This window comes from Xyrauchen texanus, chromosome 44, assembly GCF_025860055.1.
Source record: "Xyrauchen texanus isolate HMW12.3.18 chromosome 44, RBS_HiC_50CHRs, whole genome shotgun sequence".
Taxonomy (NCBI): domain Eukaryota; kingdom Metazoa; phylum Chordata; class Actinopteri; order Cypriniformes; family Catostomidae; genus Xyrauchen; species Xyrauchen texanus.
The window spans coordinates 5,746,279-5,765,053 of NC_068319.1; the positions used below are offsets into that span (position 1 = coordinate 5,746,279).

The 18,775-nt window shown below is 35.9% G+C and overlaps 1 long non-coding RNA gene across 1 annotated transcript; it reads left to right on the forward strand.

Annotated features, from left to right (window-relative positions):
• The first annotated feature begins 239 nt into the window (after window positions 1-239).
• LOC127637065 (uncharacterized) lies at window positions 240-18,764 on the forward strand. Its single transcript, XR_007969664.1, has 3 exons — window positions 240-472; window positions 7,482-7,555; window positions 18,477-18,764. It is a non-coding gene; the product is annotated as an uncharacterized LOC127637065 (long non-coding RNA).
• Window positions 18,765-18,775: the final 11 nt, after the last annotated feature.

Genomic DNA, 18,775 nt, shown 5'->3' on the forward strand with positions numbered 1-18,775 from the left:
TCACACATTGCTTTCAGGTGTCTCACTTTGTAGCACCTGGTAACATCATAACGCCATTTGGTACCATGAAGAGCTCATTTGCAGAAAAACTAAGTCCTAAAGGGGAAATTATGCAAGTTTGGCCAACTGAGTGCAATATCAATTTCATTTCACGTCTAATGCAGAGGTAAGGGGTGGATCGTGAATTTGCCATGCCCCCCTCTCCCCAAAACCCACCCAAACTTGCAGTGCTCGCGCTGCACTTTCCATTTGCTCTCGAGCGCAGGCATCACAGTGATGGTGAAGTTCCTCTCCTATTCACCTCATCATCCAGTGGATGGAATAAAACAATTTTAAACCACGATGTCACGTGCATATTTAGCAGAAATGTCGTGGATTTGATTTTTAATCGCGGAAGCTCGTATATCCATTTCACATAGAGATGTCTGGCGACCTACAGTACTTATAATGCCACTGAGATTCCAAGGGCCATGTAAGTACTCTATGTTTGCAATGTTGTCATATAATGCAACATGAAATATATAGTTTCAGTGTTATTGTACGTATAACGGGGAAATTAAGATGTTTGGCCACAGTTTGGCCCTAATTGAACGGGCGTCCTTACCATAAAAATAAGTAAAATTGCCAGTAAATCAAAAACGCAAAATATGCAATAATTTCCAAACATAATGGAATAGTAGTGTTTATGAATTAATAGGCAAGATACATTAACCTAATTAATTCTCGTTATCAAACATTGTTGTAGCATAATGGTGATATCGAAAAATCTTTGTATTAATGCACTTGGCCTATAAATCATCGGCTTGCATAGATTGTACAGGACATGATGACGGATAAGTAAGTGTTAATTGCCGTCTCAGCGTGACGTCATACTGAACACCCTAAGTGGTTAATTGCTTCAGGGCGACCACAAAAGATTCCACGTATAAATAATATTATTTTGCTGTAAAACTACTCAAATCTGCTAAAAGATTTCAGTTATTTAAAGAACAAGTTGTCTATTAGATTAACCTACAGGATCATTTTGAGTTTGGAAAAATAAAGTGAACCTTTGTTCTAAGGAGTACACTTTATACTCTAATGTACGTCTTTATTCAGCTCATTTTATGTTCATATTTACGATTATAGGGAAATATTTCAGGCTTTTGTATTTTTTTTTATAGAATATCGTAGAAATGGAAAACATTTATATAACCTATGTATCCTTTATGTGTGTATATGTGTCGAATGTGCAAAGATAACCAGGGAAAAATGCACATGGCTATTTTTAGAAATAATGAAGTGCATATATTTAGAGATTTGCATTACTAATTTGCATGCTGAAACTCTCCAGTGAGAATGTTTTCTCATTTGCTGTGTGTTATATCATATTTACAATTTGAGGGGGGAGAGTTGAGATAAAAACGAATCAAACTAGGTTAAGGCAATTAAAGGGTGAAAGTACTTAAGTTTAGCCCCTTTAGGTTACGTGTTCATATTGGAGTCTTGAAGTGCAGGCAGGCCTGTTTACATTGCAATAGGTCACGAAGTATCTTCTGAACTCTACTCATAATTATTATTTAGAGTTCATAATTAAAATGCATCCATGTAGCGTCCCATTTTACCTCTGCAAAGACACTATCATCTTGTATAAACCATAGTAAGAACTTCACTGTAAAAACGAACGGACACTATTACAAAAGTGGGGTAAAATAGAGAGTCTATAACGCCACATTGCAGAAGGTGCGCGTGTCCGTGCGCGTCTCCAATCATGAGCATTTCAATTCCCGCGACCCCGAGGCCTCTGACCTCATGATGTTCGTACGCATTTTGGGGACAGACTTTATCCCGACTGAGTGCGTCAATTCTGTCATCCGTGAGTACGTCACGAGCAGTATGCCATTCAGGACGTCATAAGGATGTTCAACTGCACATAGTGCTGAGCAAGAGGACCAATATGCCTCTGGATCAAACCTGCGCATCTTTTACGCATGAAATAACAAAGATAGGCACATTTAAGATACAAAAACCAAGCAGGTCTGTGTTTAGCTACTACGCCGATGTTGCTCTGTTCCCAACGCTTTCTTTATCCCTTGCGTTTCTTTATGCTTTTTTTTTGTTTGTTTTTTTTTTTGTTGCTGCGTTCACGTTTATTCTCTTGTCTGGATACGCAGGATTTCATGCGTACTGCACTGTAAATCCAACCAAGCCAATCTCCGACTGAAATAAAAGCATCACTGCTCCATAGCAGTGGACGGATGGATGGACGGATGGATGGACGTCTTGTCTTGTCTTTTAGATTTACGTTCATCATTTGTGGCGGTGCTTCAATTAGGAACTTCTAAAATTACGCACGGGAGCAAAACTGCATTGGATTGACCTAATTTTTTACAGGAGCTGATGAAGTGATGAAGAACATATCGCCGCGAGGAAGTTTCTATTTTTGCATAACATTAATTACTCGTATCTGGTGACTTGGAGTAATTGGGGCAAATGGGGGTGGGGGTGGGGGGGTGCACTTGTTATGTTGTGACACATCATGTTGGAGGTGCGTTGTTATCTTTGGTTATCTAGCTGTATGAGTGTGCTGGTCGTCATAAAGCTAGATAACCGAAAGTAAGAACCGCTTCAATCAGCATCAGCAACGTGGATCATTAAACATATACAGCAGGTTTCACATGTTTATTAATGATAGGCTACATATATATGCTATAAAGGTTAAATTGCACATGCACAAGCTTCAGTGTGATTTGTTTATCGTGCACGCGCTGTAAAGCGTTTGGAATAAAGGATGCATACAAAAAAACTACTCTTAATAAACAATCATCAAGACAAAGGCTTAAGTTTGTTGTGAACCCACGTGCTCGCGTGAAGTATCGTTGACTCTGTTCAGTGGACTCATTCAAGCTCCTCAAATGCAATAACTGGGACATAATGAGACGGTGGAAGGAATGGGAATGGATTGGCACACAAACTCATCCTTAATTGATGCGGTCGAGCGCACGTGGGGGAGATGATGTGAACGCCTGTGGACCCCCATTCCCACGCTCGAGGGCAAGTGGGTAATGTCTTGTCTGGGGCAGAATATGACAGACAGTCCATTGCGGGGGGGTCCAAGTGCACCCCGCTCATCTGCATCTCTGTGCAGGGTGGAACGGCGTGAATGGATGATGCTGGAGAGCGTGTGTGTGACGGGAATGTGTAACGGGATGCTGTAGTTAGAAATCAAGGAACGAATTCACGGGCGACTCGTAAACAATCGACGACTTGTACGACAGCGAGGCCCCAAGTCCGGACATCTGATTTAGAGTCTTTCTTTCTCTCCCAGATTCACACTTAATTAAACAGCTGGCTACACAGGTTAGGTCTATAGCTGTATTACAAAACTGTACCAATGTTTCCACTGAAGGCCTACTTAAAGGCCACAGTTAGCCTATTGTATTGTTGTTTCTTATAATAAATGAAAATGGGATCTGCTTCAAACGGAATAAGAGGCTTTTAGAATCTTTATTTATTAAACTGTATTTTGGAGGAAACTATGCGGCTATGCAGACATACAGGCAATTATATAATTCAAATTCAGAGAGAAAATATATATATATATATATATATATATCTGGGGGAGGGGGTGCAGGGGTGGCCATGGCCCCCAGACAACCCCCCTTTAATAATGATTATTGAATCAGTTTTGATGGTCAGAATGAACTTGAATTTCACCGTGAAGCACGTGCTAAACACTGAACTTTGATTCCTTCGGGACCAAGGGTGTGAGAGGTGAAACAGGTCACCCCGGACAAGCTGGGGTCGAACAGAGAGGGCTCGGGTTAAAAAACATGAGCAATATAGAAAGTCAAACAAGACTCAAAACAAAAAACAAATAAAAAAAAAAAAAACAAATTCTTTCAAAAATAGATGTTATCTTTAGATGAAATTGTATGTATACAAATTTGCTGATTTCACAGACAGTGCATTAAAAATATGTCCCAAAGATCACATTGAATAGTTTTTTTTTTATTGTCCTATGCAAAAATATCCATAGCTGGTAACAATAGTAACCATGCACAACAACAGAAGAAGAGTTAACTTTGCATTAAAAAGGGACATTAAATAAAATGACTAAAACATATTAACGTAGTATTATTTTAAAGTAAAAACAATAACTGTAGGCTATATAGTAATTAAGTAGAAACTATGATCCACTCAAAAAAAGGATAAGTCAACCATTTGTTCAATTTACTTAATTAAAATGAACTAAAGCAACACAATTCTTGAACTTGATTTCATTGCGTTCTATCCATTTAAATGTGTAAAACTGAAGTTTACTTAATTCATTTGAGTTGGCACTACATGATTACTTTTAGTAGCATTGACGGAACTGGGCAGGGGATTACCATTTCCCAGCATGCTTTGCACGGGACACGATAGGGAGAGTAAATGTTAAAATTATGTTATTTTATGTGTTTTATGTGCAAGATTAATATAAAGGGGGATACTTGTTTGTGTTTAATGTTTTGTTATGTTGCAATTTAAAAGGGTTTCTGTTATGTTGGGGTTTTGGGTGTTTTAAGTTAAGAAAACTCATCTCAAACATGTGGAACCACTGTCCACGACTGAATCAAGTTCAGCCAAAGAGCTATGTTTTTGAGTGTATGGTAATTTTTTACCATTAGGATGGGGAGGACATATAATGACCTGCATTACTGATATTAAAATGAAACAAAATACATCACTTATTCAGTGGAAATCTCATATTAATTACTTTGCTTGCTACCCGCCAGACATCTCACTGACCCACTGCGAAGGCCTTCGGTCACCATAAATAGCCCCAATTCACCATACAAGCAATAATGAATGAGTTTGATGTATGTTCACGCAAAAGCAATCACTGATATTATGCCACCTTGTTAGCCACCTACCATTCCAACACCTGAGCTAAATAAAGATACTGTAAAACATTTAGTGATATGAGAAAATTCACACACATTTTTATAGTTATGAGATGTGCCCACCCACTTATAGCAAATCTGACATGTGTGATGAGCTCTTGTGCTGATTGGAGTTTCCATGGAGATGATGAGGCGAGCTGACTCCATATGAGCTAAAGGTGCCAGTGTGCCTATAGCTGCAATAAGTGTAATGAGAATCACCTTGTGTTACTGCGCTTTATTCACAGAGTACTGTGTTCATTACACTGATACAATACTTTAGTCCCTCTCAGAGCAATTTAAGTTGCCTTGTAGCATCAATATAATCTGTAATCAAAACTGAAAAGATATGAACATTTACATTAATAGTTACAATAACTGCACAGGAAATTACACTTTTATATACTGTATGACTGGGCTAGAAATGTAGTGGGACAATTTCCTCAAGATATCCAATATTAATATCTGTTATTAGTATTTTCCTCTCAGTTTTACAAGAAATCATCTTTCCAAATCTCTCCGACCGCAGTTAACAACAGCTGCTAGTGCAATCTGCCAATGACTTTGTACATAATAAACGTTGAGTAGACTCATTAATACAATGAGACTGTTAATTTGCTGAGAGACTCTGGGATTTTAATGGAGAGGAACAAGGAGTGGCTTTTGTGTGCAAACAGAGTGATTCCAAAATATGACAATTGTGGTAGAATTAAATCTGCGACTTTCTAATCCCTACGGCATATACGGCAAATAGGTCTGTAATGAAAAGAATGACAAACTAACGTATAAAGGCTTATTTCTATATTGGGAAACATTTTAGAGTTCTTCAGTAAATAAATCATTACAAAATAAAGGAATTTAACTGTCTTTGGGAAACTATTAAAAACCCGGATTTACGTGCTTGTTGATTGACAAGAACCGATTAAAATATGGTTAATCACATTACATCCGACCCTTTTGATTCAATGTCAGTGGTACATGGGCATCTCCAAAAACGTCATTGTCCACCGTAGAAGCAATGCTTCCTATTTGCCACCATCTTATGGCTTTGGCAGTGGAGACTGAGAGGGCAATCCCAAAATGTCTGCTGGCACACACACACACACACACACACACACACACACACACACACACATACACATCGCGTGCTTTGCATATGTCACGGCACAATGGCTGCCTTTTACCATGAATACCAATTTTCTAATTAGCACCATTTTTCATTGGTTTAGCACCCTGAGCTCCAGCGTATGATTGGTGCTAATCACACTGCCTGGAGATTCTCAGGAGACTCAGGTTTGATGAACATTCAGGATCTTGTGTTTTCATTCGACGTTACATGCATAAACCACTTAAAAACTCATAGAAGAATTATGCATTATTATTGTGAAGCTTACAGTGAATAAAAATGAATCAGCTCATGACGTTTGACAAATCTCTCTGATTCATGAGATCACAAACTCACAAACATTTGTTTTGAGAACATAACATAACATATCAGCACAGTTTATCTTTAGTTTTATGAAGGTTTCACTTTGCAGATTTTTTTCAAAACATGCCCTTAATTACTTAGTACAGTAACACCAATAAGAAGTTTGATTACTTTTAGAATATGACGTTGATGGTATGTATACATTATAAATAGCAGAATTACAGATGGCAGATGCAGTTAATTATTAAGTAACATTTAAGATATTCATGCCATAATAGGTGATATTAATACTTTAGTCTATGTTTTACACATTTACACATTCCATTTAGCATTAACATTTCTTATGCAATAACACATTAGTGGCCTATATTTCTTATTTTAGACTATAGGTCATACCGTACATTAAATGTTATAACATTAGCATTACTAATGTTTTGTGAATGTACAGTAAATAGATAACTGATGCATAACTTGTCCATGGACCTTTCAATATCAGTATTCTTGGTTAAAATTATATAAATAGGAAAGTTGATATACCGTAGGTCACAATTCACCATTTATTTAGCATTTTGTTTGTTTTATTTAGTTTTTTTGCATTCAATAGTTCTTTTTAAATGCTCTAAATAAGGTACAAATATTCCATAGATTTAATATGAGCTCAAAAAAAGCAAAATAATGTTTAAAATACTTTTAGATGGATTGCAGCATGCCTGCTTAACATGTTATTTCATGTCAGCTACAAGGTTGCACGTGGTTAGTATGTTTGTAACCCTGACTCTTATTATTTTAAACTAAGGAGCCATTAGTGTTACTTATTTTACTGTATTTAAAATAAACAAAGCTATTTTACGGAATGGGCTGCCATGTTATGTAACTATAACTAGCAATAAAACTGAACTTACCATCATGGTTGTATATGGGTGCGCTTGGTAAAGTTAACGCACAGAGTGCTAGACCTGTAAAGAAATATGATAATAAAAGAACATACAGGGTATTTTACTCAATGTGATTGCTATTGCCTTAAATATAGAAATGTAACTATACACTATGTACTGCATCTCAAAGAGTGGACCCAGTAATCCGTCTTTTGGTATAGCTGCACATATTCTTTGTGTAATGTGAAATCTCTGTCTTTCTATGTGTGTTAGATGCAGCTCGAGTAGTCACTCGCCCTCAGGAGGAAGTAAACGCAGTGCAGGCTCTGAGTCTGATGCAACACGAGGTGAGTGGAGAGCCAGGGGGCAGAAAAACACACGTGAACGTCCACTGATGGCCATTCCTAACCATGCACATGCAGGATTGGGTTGGTTACTTTTGAAATGTTTTCCCCAACAGATTACTGAATACATGCTGTAAAGTGTAATTTGTAATGTATTCCGTTAGATTACTCATGGTTAGTAATGTAATCTAAATACTTTGGATTACTTCTTCAGCACTGGTAGATTTTTTTCACTTGTTTTGACTATTAAAAACTCTGCCAGTACAGTAAGACAAAATACACATGTTAAAAATACATTCTCTGAAAAACCGAAATATCTCATGCAGTGTTGCTTCTAAAACAAGATGAATCAAATTGATCTTGTTTTAAGGATTTTTAGATATTTATACAGGCAAACAATACAAAAATGATCATCAAGAATATGATTTTCGCCCTAATATCAAAGGTCTTACTAAAAAAATGAAATTATGATCAAATGTTAATTTTCTTGATAAAAAATATGATCGTGACTGGTAACGTGCATGTATAATGGATAGAAATAGCATTTTAGCTTAGCGTAAAGCTGCAATTTACACAAGGTTTATTTCTATTTCTCCTGCTCCAAACTTCTCTGTCTGCTTGTATGAATGTAACACATCATAAGGAAGTGTTTCACCGCTGTTCAGATGCACTTTGGATTGCATCATTTATATGTATAAATGTTTTCCATCTGAAAGGACTAAATATTAAATGAAAAAATGACAATAAAATGCAAAGTAATCTCATCAGTAATCAAAATACTTTTTGAATGTAACTGTATTCTAATTACTAATTATTTCCACTGTAACTGTAGTGGTATATAGTTACATATATTTTGTATTTTAAATACGTAATCCCATTACATGTATTCTGTTACTCCCCAACACTGTCTACATGTACTGTATGCATTCGCTCAACATTTAATCATATGTATGCAAATGTCTAATGCTAAGAAATGAGGCTAACAAATTGTACAAAAAAATAAACAAAAATAATAATCTTGGTGTAAAGAGTATGTTTGTGGTTGTGTGGGTACAGCAGTGAGTGACACGATCTTGTGGGCTGTAAAGATAATTATTACATGCTAATAACTGTATGTTGCTGTGTTAATGCAATGATGTGTTTGAAAGGGTGCCAGCACTTATGTCTTACGCTTGTTAATAGAATCACGAGCATGTTGCATTACAAGAATTACTCTGGTCCAAGGACATGTTTATTGAGCCATAAGACCCAGCAAGCAGTTTGTACATGTGTGTGTGTGTGTGTGTGGGTGGGTGGTTTAGAAAACCAGGCCAAAGGCAATGTTAAACCCCTGACCTATTTCTTCAAATCAAGACGGTAGAATTAGACTGAAGTACTTTATAATTGCACACAGCCGTTATATTTATAGAACAATATTTGTTAATGAAAAGGTAGATTGGAATAAAAATTTAAAGAATGAAAATGTATTCCACATAATATCTTAATGAAAATCTACAAAGGTTTTGTAAAGATTATGGTATAGGGGATAGAACATATTATTTGCTCTGTATAAAAACAATAAAAGTCAATGGAAGGTCCACATGATGATGAAAACAAATGTTTCTGTGCATCTAAATAGTCAAAATGATAGAGTACAAATTTTAACAGCATAAAAATTACAAGATAAAAACAACAACGAGCACAATAAACACATTCATAATTTTACAACAGCTATTTTAAGTGTTGATAAATGTGCACTGCTGTGCAAATATTGTGTCTAAGGGTAAATGTGTATTTTTTTAGTTTTTGTTTTTGAGTAGGGGTGCATGCATTTGCAGGAGCTCCATATTTTCTCTGGTGTTCCCTCCCAGGGAACAAAAGGTTTGTGCATAATAAAATCATGCAAATGTATGCAAATTGCATAGCCAAAATAGGGGTATGGACTTGGTACTTCCCTTTGTGACGCAATCATCCCCCCTGACTGTGTACTAAAGTACTGGCTTAAGCAGGAGACTCAATGATGTGAATGGACAAGAAAAAGACAGAAACAGGTGTCTCTTCCTGTGCCTTAATAATGCATTATTGATTTTACACTAAAATAAGAAAAATTTAGAATAAAAACTAAACTTATTAAATTATCTTTCTTTGTGGGAACAATATTTTATTCTTCTTTAAAAGAACAAAACAAAAACATACAACGACTATGTACATTGTGAACCTGAAGCCATGCTGTAGCTTTTTTTTCCATTTAGAAAATATAGATTTTTTTCAGTTTTTTTAAGATTGATGAGTGTCACGTAAAAGCAATAATGACCAGAAGAAAAAAAAAGAATGAATTCTCCAAAATTAAAGGCAAATAACACCTGGTCTTTGGCTATTTTGAATAAACCGCTCCTAAAAATCATAAAAATAAAATAAAATACTGGGAAAGTAAGTTTGGAATTCATAAATTTACATTTTGAATGAATAACTGAATAAGTATAATCTAAAAAATAAATATAAGAAATACATTTTAAATATTTATTAATATGTTAAAAAATTATATATATATATTTAAACTACATATTATTACCCACATTAAAAATATTCTGTACTGATGAAACTAAGATTTGATTTCAAACAGTAAAAAAAGAGAGATTTCATTAAGAAATTGCAACATTTATTCATACATTATTGTTCAGGCTACATGTTCTATTTGTTTATCGGCACATCTATTCTTTCCTTTGGCACATAAAGCTGCGTGCTGACACAAAGTGGGTCTTCTAGTCCAGACGAGCGGGGCTTCTTTCTCAGACACAATATGGCGAGATGCTCACAGGGCCAGCGTGCAGACAGACGCCTCTCAAGCCTCTTATAATGCGTGTCCACATTAACATTCTTGCATGTCTAATGCCAAGCTCACGGCAGACATATACTGTCCGGAGAGCGTGTGAATGGGACCGTTACAGCCAGCACACTCTTAATGATTTATTAATCTGTGAGGGCTTCATCTGAATATTGCACCCAGGATTCAGAGCAGCTCTGCTGGGCAGATGGGCCGACTGACTGCAGACATGGATGCTCAAGGCATGCAGCGTGTGTATGTGCATGCTGTTGCAATAATGCAGGTCGTGCAGAGTCTCAGTGTAGCTCTCCAGGTTATTTCAAGAGACAATGTTCTGTCACATAGACCAGGCTTGTTATTAAAAAGGTTAATTCTCAAACTCATTTTAACATAGAGAGTTACATAGACTTTTAAGGTCAATTTCTAAAATAAATTGCATAATTTTGATACAGGTCTAATGGAGAAAGTGTACACAGGCAGTTGACATGAGATCCTAATATACAGTAAACTTCAGAAAAATAATTTTTCTTTTTATTGCTTTGTGTAGGAAGCATTGGTAGTGTTTTAAATGTAGTTCTTGCCCAACAGTTCTGTTTTCCCAAGATGCCAAACGTTATATAATGGATGCATTATGATCTTTAGTTTGCACAAAGTTTAGTTCCATGAGCACGGATATGTTGGGGAGGGTTTCTGTGTGCCAGCACGTTAAACTGGTGCTCATATGGGCCTACTTTTACATGCTGTACAATACCAGGATTACTTTAGACGGATCTTACCCAAAGATTTACATCTGAAATGTGTTGTGTGAAAGTTTGCATGCAAATCATTGCTAATATATGAGTGCATGAATACAAGTGAACATAAACTATGTGTTCTAGTAGAGCGAAACTCATCTGCATTTGATTTAAATGACACATTTAAGACTGATTTCAGTGCTGTGATGCATTAAACTGGTGCACACGTCACATAGTAGGCTCTATGTACTTTGTCTGATTGCATACATTCAATATGTTCTTCTACTCAGACGATCTTACATGTCTGAGTTGTATGCCTGTATAATCATATGAATAAGGCATGTGATTGTCTTAAAACCTTATGTGATTTATTTAGCTTCGCACAAGACTATCTGTGTATAGATATAGCTGCTTTTTGAACTGGGAACTTTAGTTGAACTGGGAATATACACTGTATGTAGAATTTTCTGTTGAGTCTACATTATATTATCAGGGAAAATATGACCGTTGAGCATATCAATGCATATTTATCATAGTGTTGGTATATTCTCTGCAACATACTGAAATGAAGTATTGTGACGTGCAAACACATACACACAAATCCAAGTGTGATAGGAAAAGCCGTTTTCAGCTTTTAAACACATTAACACAAATAAAGTTAAACTATGAAGCATTTTCACTCCAAAGTCAGATAAAACCTTTTTTACACTACAAGTTAAACTGCTGAACAGTATGTGCAAAAGCTGTTATAAAAGCATGTCATGTCTTGAAGGCCAACATTTAGTTGTAAAATCAGTTTTTGGGATGTAAATACGTAAGTTAGAATCCATGCTGGCAGGTTATCGGCCTGGTTGAGTTTTGCAGAATAAAATACACTTGGGTGGTTGGACAAAGTTTTGGCTGGTTTTCAATCAAAAAATAAGCAGTAAGAAGTTCCTTAAAACGTTAGCTTAAAAATTTGCCTATGCAAGAACTGACGTACAATTTGACCCAAAAAAAATCTTGTTTTGGGAGCAATGTGTGCAATATCCACCAATATGTTCTAAACAAGCAATGTAAGTCGTCTAGCCAAACTTAACAAAGGCAAAGTGGGGAAAGTGTGAGAAAACCTGTTAAAAAATGGGAAAAGACACAGATCTCAAAGCATAGATGATACCAGGACCTACAACTAGTCATAAAAAAAGGTTGCCATTACAGTTGTCACAAAGTCAAGGCATAATACCAGTACCAATGATAATACCAGTACTTACAATAATTATATATATACAGTATATATAAAGTGTAAATGATTAATACAATTATTTTCATATACACTATTTTGGCCGTTTTAGGCAGAAAATATCAAACTAATCTGGCTACCCAGAATGCTGGTCGAATATTTTTCGTTTTCTCCTTTATTAATGCCTCTCTGGCCGATCTTATATTTGAAAAATATATAATTAAGAAATTCCATGTCTTAAAAATGTGTCAGTCCATTGATTGGCCAAAAAATCTTGTTCAGAGGAGCTTTTTTTTTTTATGAGTTGTCGCATCCACCAGTATGTTCTAAAAGCATGTGTTGCAATACAATATTACGATTTCTTTTGTATTTTCTCTATAAAATTTCCTAGTCAAACTTAATGATGGCAGTTATGTTTGAAGTGAGGAAGATGTACGAAAACCTTTTTATTAATTATTTATTTATGGAATAAGACAGATCTCATTGCATGGATGACACCAGCTTGTCAAATAAAACAATAAATAAAAAAAATAATAATAAGTTAATAAATGTTGTCGTTACAGTTGTTGTAAAGTCTGATTTTCATACAGTATTTTGGGTGTTTAAGATGGAAAACATCAAACTAATTTGGCAATCCGACATGCTAGTCAAATATATTTTCCATTTGTTTCTGCTGTATTGAGTGCCGATTAAGCATGGATATTTCAGCACTTTGAAAGATGCTGCTCTCACTCGGGTCCCATGCTGGAGTTCTGTGTTAAGAGTGGTGATGGAGAGGACAATGAAGGAGGGGAGGACAAATTGGAGGGGGCTCATGGTGGCGCAGTCAAAGGGCCCATTGTGCTAGGGCGAGGAGCAGAGTTAATCAGGAGACCCAACAGTAATCAACGGTAGAGTTTGGGTCAGACAACTGATTGGGTAAACATCCATTGTTCTTGGCTGAGGTACCAAACAATGCCAGCATTGTACCCCAGTCTCTCATTAGAGTGTTCTGGGGGTTTACGAGCTCTCGGCTTGGACTGTTAAGAGCTTCGGAAGCGGATGAGAACCAGAGGGGTAAAGCCGGGTGGAGAGGGAGAGAGGAACAGGGCATTCAAACAGTCCTGCACCACAAAGCATTTTGGCTGTGGGCCGCACAAGCCGCAGGAAAGAGAGAAAGGCCAAGCTTGTCATGACATCTTCACGTCAAAATCTCACGCAAAGGCTCTTGTTCAAGAGAAGGGGGGTTATCAACAGGGGAGGATGACAAGAAAATCAATTCAAGAAACCGATCCAACTGTAGCCAATATCCATACGTTTCCAAAAAATAGAATTCATTAAAATAATAAGCCAATCTACATTGTTCTATGGAATAACATGAGGTGGACCCTCTAAACCCCCTTAACCGTTGTAAAATCACTGTAATCCATGGCCCATCTTCGCTTATTGTCACCATTATAAAATGGTGACAATAGTAAAACCATAAAATAGGGCAATGCATGTCATTTTTTTCCAAAGAACAGGCAATAGAGAGCGTTTTAGATGGATTACAACACTGTATTAGCGCGCAAGAGAGGCGTAAATCAGGCATGCGCACAAGTAATCGGCTATTCAAGAACTCGTTCTGCACCAGCTAGTCGACTATCAAAAATACTCCTCGAATATCAGAAATAAATTTTCCTTTCTGCATTTTCCTGCCGTGGGCAATGCTGAATTATCCCATACATTCCCTCTGGATCTCTCACCAAATCTCGCAGTTACAACTCAGCCCACTGAGGGGTGCTGTGTATGTATGTCGTCAAGGAGTTGGATGAGAGAAGAAGACACGGTGACGTCTTTGTGTTTTTTCAAGCAAAGTTAATTGTGGTAATACTTGTAATATCTTGATTCTTATTGAATTCTACTCGATTGGTATTCAGTTCTTGTTGGAGTCATGCAAAGCATAAAGGATCTGTTTTATTTGGTGGAAAGGAAATGCGAAACGGTACAAGAAACTCGGAAGCTTAGCAGACTGGTATGTGCTTTAAATATCTAAGCACGGGTTGAGCACATTTGATTAAAAACAAACTTTCACTACTTGTTTTTTTAATAACATGTAAAATGATAAAAATTTGATGGCCTTTATGTAAACTCTTATATATGTGCATTACCCTTATACCGTCAGTATTGGTTTTAATGTTTCTAAACTCCAGTTAAGTTCAAATGTTTTAATGTTATTTTGAAATCTTATTATTATTATCATTACTGCATAATGTTCATTTAGAGAAGGAATTTTAGAAGAGAGTGAGAATTGTGATGTAAAGAGTATTTGTGACCAAGGGCAGGTGTCAGCTGCAATAGTTCCTATATTCAGTCATTGTTTATATATGTTTGTTTAGTTTTGCCACAATGTCATCTACTGAATAGAGTGTAGAAAAGAATGAACTCATATGTAACAAAAGACAATTAAAAACAATCAACTTTACCTCCGTATCAGAATGTCATCTTCAACACATTCAACATATGAAAGTATGAGATATCATAGTTTTTCACATTACTACATTCACTGTGGTCAAAACAAATAACATCCGAATTATCCCCCTTTTTAAATTCAAAGATAAGTAACATGACATTTCAATGCCATATTTACCACTGAACTAGAAATGTCCGTTTTTCATTTCAGAAACCCTTCAGCTAAACTGGTGCAAAAGTAATGATGGTGAATTCAAGAATATACTACAATTAAAAACCTCTGTAAAACATCTGGTCCACATTAGAAAAAAACAAACAACTAAGCAATGATATCGGGGGGGGAGATTCTCTTGTTTTACCGGATCATTGTCTACATTGTGCACATGTTCATGTGTTAGCATGTTAGCAATGCTCTCAAGATAGCAAGATAGTTCTCCTTCAGGATAGCATAACATTACATCGATTAAAATTAGGATTTCAGGTACATTTGATCATAAATTCTCACATGATGTTGCCAATTCGCTGAGGTGAAGTTAGTTTAAGACTTTAAGGCAAGTCAGTTCACTCAGCGGCCATCTTGGAAACGCCCCTCGGGCAGCTATTTTCTCTTTAGGCTTTCAAAGATTTTCAAGGTTTTTGTGAATAATTATTTAAATGTCCAACTGTTCCTCTCATAAAATCAAATAGCTAGAGAAGACTTTAAAAATCGACTTTAAAAAGCACATAAGTTGGATTGACTACATTTTTGTGCTTTTTTTGGATCTTGACAGCCATTGGTTGCAATCTACTTTCATTGTATTGAAGATTTTTGCAGTTTTTTAAAACTTATTTTGAGTTCCATGCAAAATAAAAGTCATACAAGTTTCGAATAACATGAGGGTGAGTAAATTATGACAGAATGGTCATTTTTGGGTAAACAAACTCTTTAATAGTGTCACCTCTGTATGTTTGTCCACTTATTCTGAGAATTATAGTTTCATGCTTCTATATGAATGAATCTCAACATCAGATGCCAAACTCTGGCACAGATTTAGCACAGCATTTCATCTTGACCAATTAGGAATCGGAGGCAAGGAGAGAGAGAGAGAGAGAGAGAGAGAGAGAGAGAGAGAGAGAGAGAGAGAGAGAGAGAGCACTCTCAGTAGCCCTCCCATGAAGAAAGCATGTAACTATAATTAGACAGTGGCTGAGTTTGCTCAAAGATAATTTTCCTTGAAACCCTTTCATCTTCCTGTACCCTCACCCACCTAATTTTACATAATAGTAAGACACGGCAGTCATAAAATCCCTCTTTAAGTCACAATGTGGCTTCTATCCATACATCTGTTTAATGAGTATGTATGTGCTGAAAATTGAGGTCTTTTGTTCGTTTTAAAATTTGGGAATTTTCTGAGCACTCAAATGTATCTACTCTTGCACATTGGCTTGAAAACATGTCTTTTCTGCAGGGATACATTTCACTAATGTGCAAAGTGCGAAGAGAGTAACTACTGTAGCATCTGCCACAAGAGCAATTAAAGAGACAGTTCACCTAAAAAGAAAACGTTGTCATCATTTACTCACACTCTGTGATTTTATTCATCAGCATTTAATAATTTATCGTATAAAATATCACATAATATTACCATGATTTTAGTGGTTAATATGTTTGCATTACATTATTAATGATTCAAAACTTCATGTTTTCATGACCTCACTGCTGGTCTTTGGCATAAGTGAGATAAACAATAATTATGACATCACTTCCTAAAGCTGGCAAGGCCTGCCATAGTTTTGACTGCTGTTCAGAGTATTCAGACAGCGAAAATGTCATAAGCAACAAAGAAAAGAAAGGCTGTGTGTGTGTGTGTGTGTGTGTGTGTGTGTGTGTGTGACATAGGGGTGGTGTTACACTATACCAGTGTTTTCTGTGATATGCTGGATCAAAATGGACAAAAGAATGCAAATCTTATTGCTCAGTTCTTACAGGCTTTGTTCAAGAGTTTGACAGATAGATGAGATACGTGTGAGGTTTTGTCGCCATCTGTGATACTAACCTTGGGAAACTGTACCTTAATTAGCATAAGAATAATTTATACATTAAATTATCCTTACAACCACAGAGGGTTGTGTAGAAGAAATATCCAGATGCAAATAAAGGGTTTAGAACCAAAACAGAGAAATAAAACACTAAACAACAAAATAAAAGAAATGAAAGGCAAATCGATATTAAACAAAACCAATTATTGTTTTCTCACTTTGTGAGGGACCATTTCTAATTTTAGTACAACTACAATTATACACATTTTGTTCATTTAGTTACAGTAGAAAAAGTTACAGACACTTACGGTGGATGTGAATGCTTCCAGTCCAAACAACATTGAAATCTTACTGTTTCAAAATTATAGCCATAAGTCTTCACATTATACACTTTAACATGTTTTGCATGTGCTAAAAAAAATGCTCACAGAGTTTTAGCCTGTGCATTATGTCATCATGGCAATAAATGTATAATATTGAATATAACTTTACACAGATAAGGTTAGGAAGTGATTTTATTATACTAAAATCAGGTAAACACATACAAATGTATTCAAGCGCAAGGGCTTATGGGTATTCCACAAAGCTGCAATTTTGTACTTGATAATTGTGAGTTAGTAGTACTCAAACTAGTAAGGATAAAAAAAATCAAGCTTATGTTGATTAAACAATTTATTTTTACAATTTGAGATAACTATTCACATTTACAATGTTAAAGATATGTGTGGCATCACGCACACACATTTATGTGGCTTGCATCTTGCTCACAATTTAAAACTGATAGTGGTTAGGTGTGTGGAACTTCAATGTGTTAAGAAGATTGACTCTGTAAGCAGACACTCTGAGATTCATGACTTTAAAAATAGCATTTAAACCTGTAATGAGTTTTCATGTTGGCTGCATTAAATCAGTGCATTTGTCTGTGTTGCAATCCAGAGGGATTTAATAAAACAGACTCTCCTTGAATTGAAAATGCTTGCAGGTTTTTTTTATTTGTTGCAGATTGACCCTGGTCACACTCCTGTTATACATTATTATATTCATTAAGGCTATAGTGAGAATTAAAAGTAATCGCTTTCCCCTGTCATGACCAATGATGGTTTAATTTCACTTATAAATGAGTATTTCCGCTTCTCATTCCAACGTCTCATAAAATGGCAGAAAATTCTCCATAGCCGAAGGCCAACCGGACAAAGAAGTCGAGAAAAGATGTCAAGAAATGGTGCTAGAAAATGAGAATCTCTACTGATCTGCCTGGCACATATTTGTCTTGTATGGAAGTGGGTGGCAGTACATCCTTCTCAAAACTTCCTCTCGAGCTCATCACAATGTGTTCATTAATTACAGGGAGCTCATTAAATCTCACGTGAGTCTCCTCGAGAGTTTCAGAAGAGATCTCAACAATATTTCAAACTATGCTCAGATTTGCCAAGATACCAAAAGTCTGCAATCAAAAAGAAATCAATGAGATTTCAAAATAAATTCTTCTCATAAAATGACCAAAGACCAAATGACCTGATCTTTGCTGTCCACATTAATTGTATGGCTGTATACTCTTACTGTCTCATTTGTGTCTATTTGTATTTTTCTGAGGAACTTTAGGAAAAACACCTAAAACAAGTTGATACGTAAAATAGCTGAGAGCTAAAATGTTTTACTTTGACTCTGAAAATGTTTGTGCCTCTCATTTAAAGTGTGTTTCTATTTTTGTATTTCTAGGGGTGGCAGAAGAATGGAAGATGATCTAAATGAATGAAACAATCTGATCCGGATCCTTTCGTATCAACGATGGTGAAACGCCAGTCAGAGCTCACAACTCCAACACCTTATATTTGTGAGCACCTATGTCCTGATAGTTCCAATTCAAGGGGTAAAATATAATAGAAAGATATCGAATAAAATCTAATATATAAAAATACAAAACATAGACAGTATATATATATATATATATATATCAATCTTAATGTTTACATGGGCTTACATTTTTAAAATGTAAATAAACATTGAAATCTGATTAA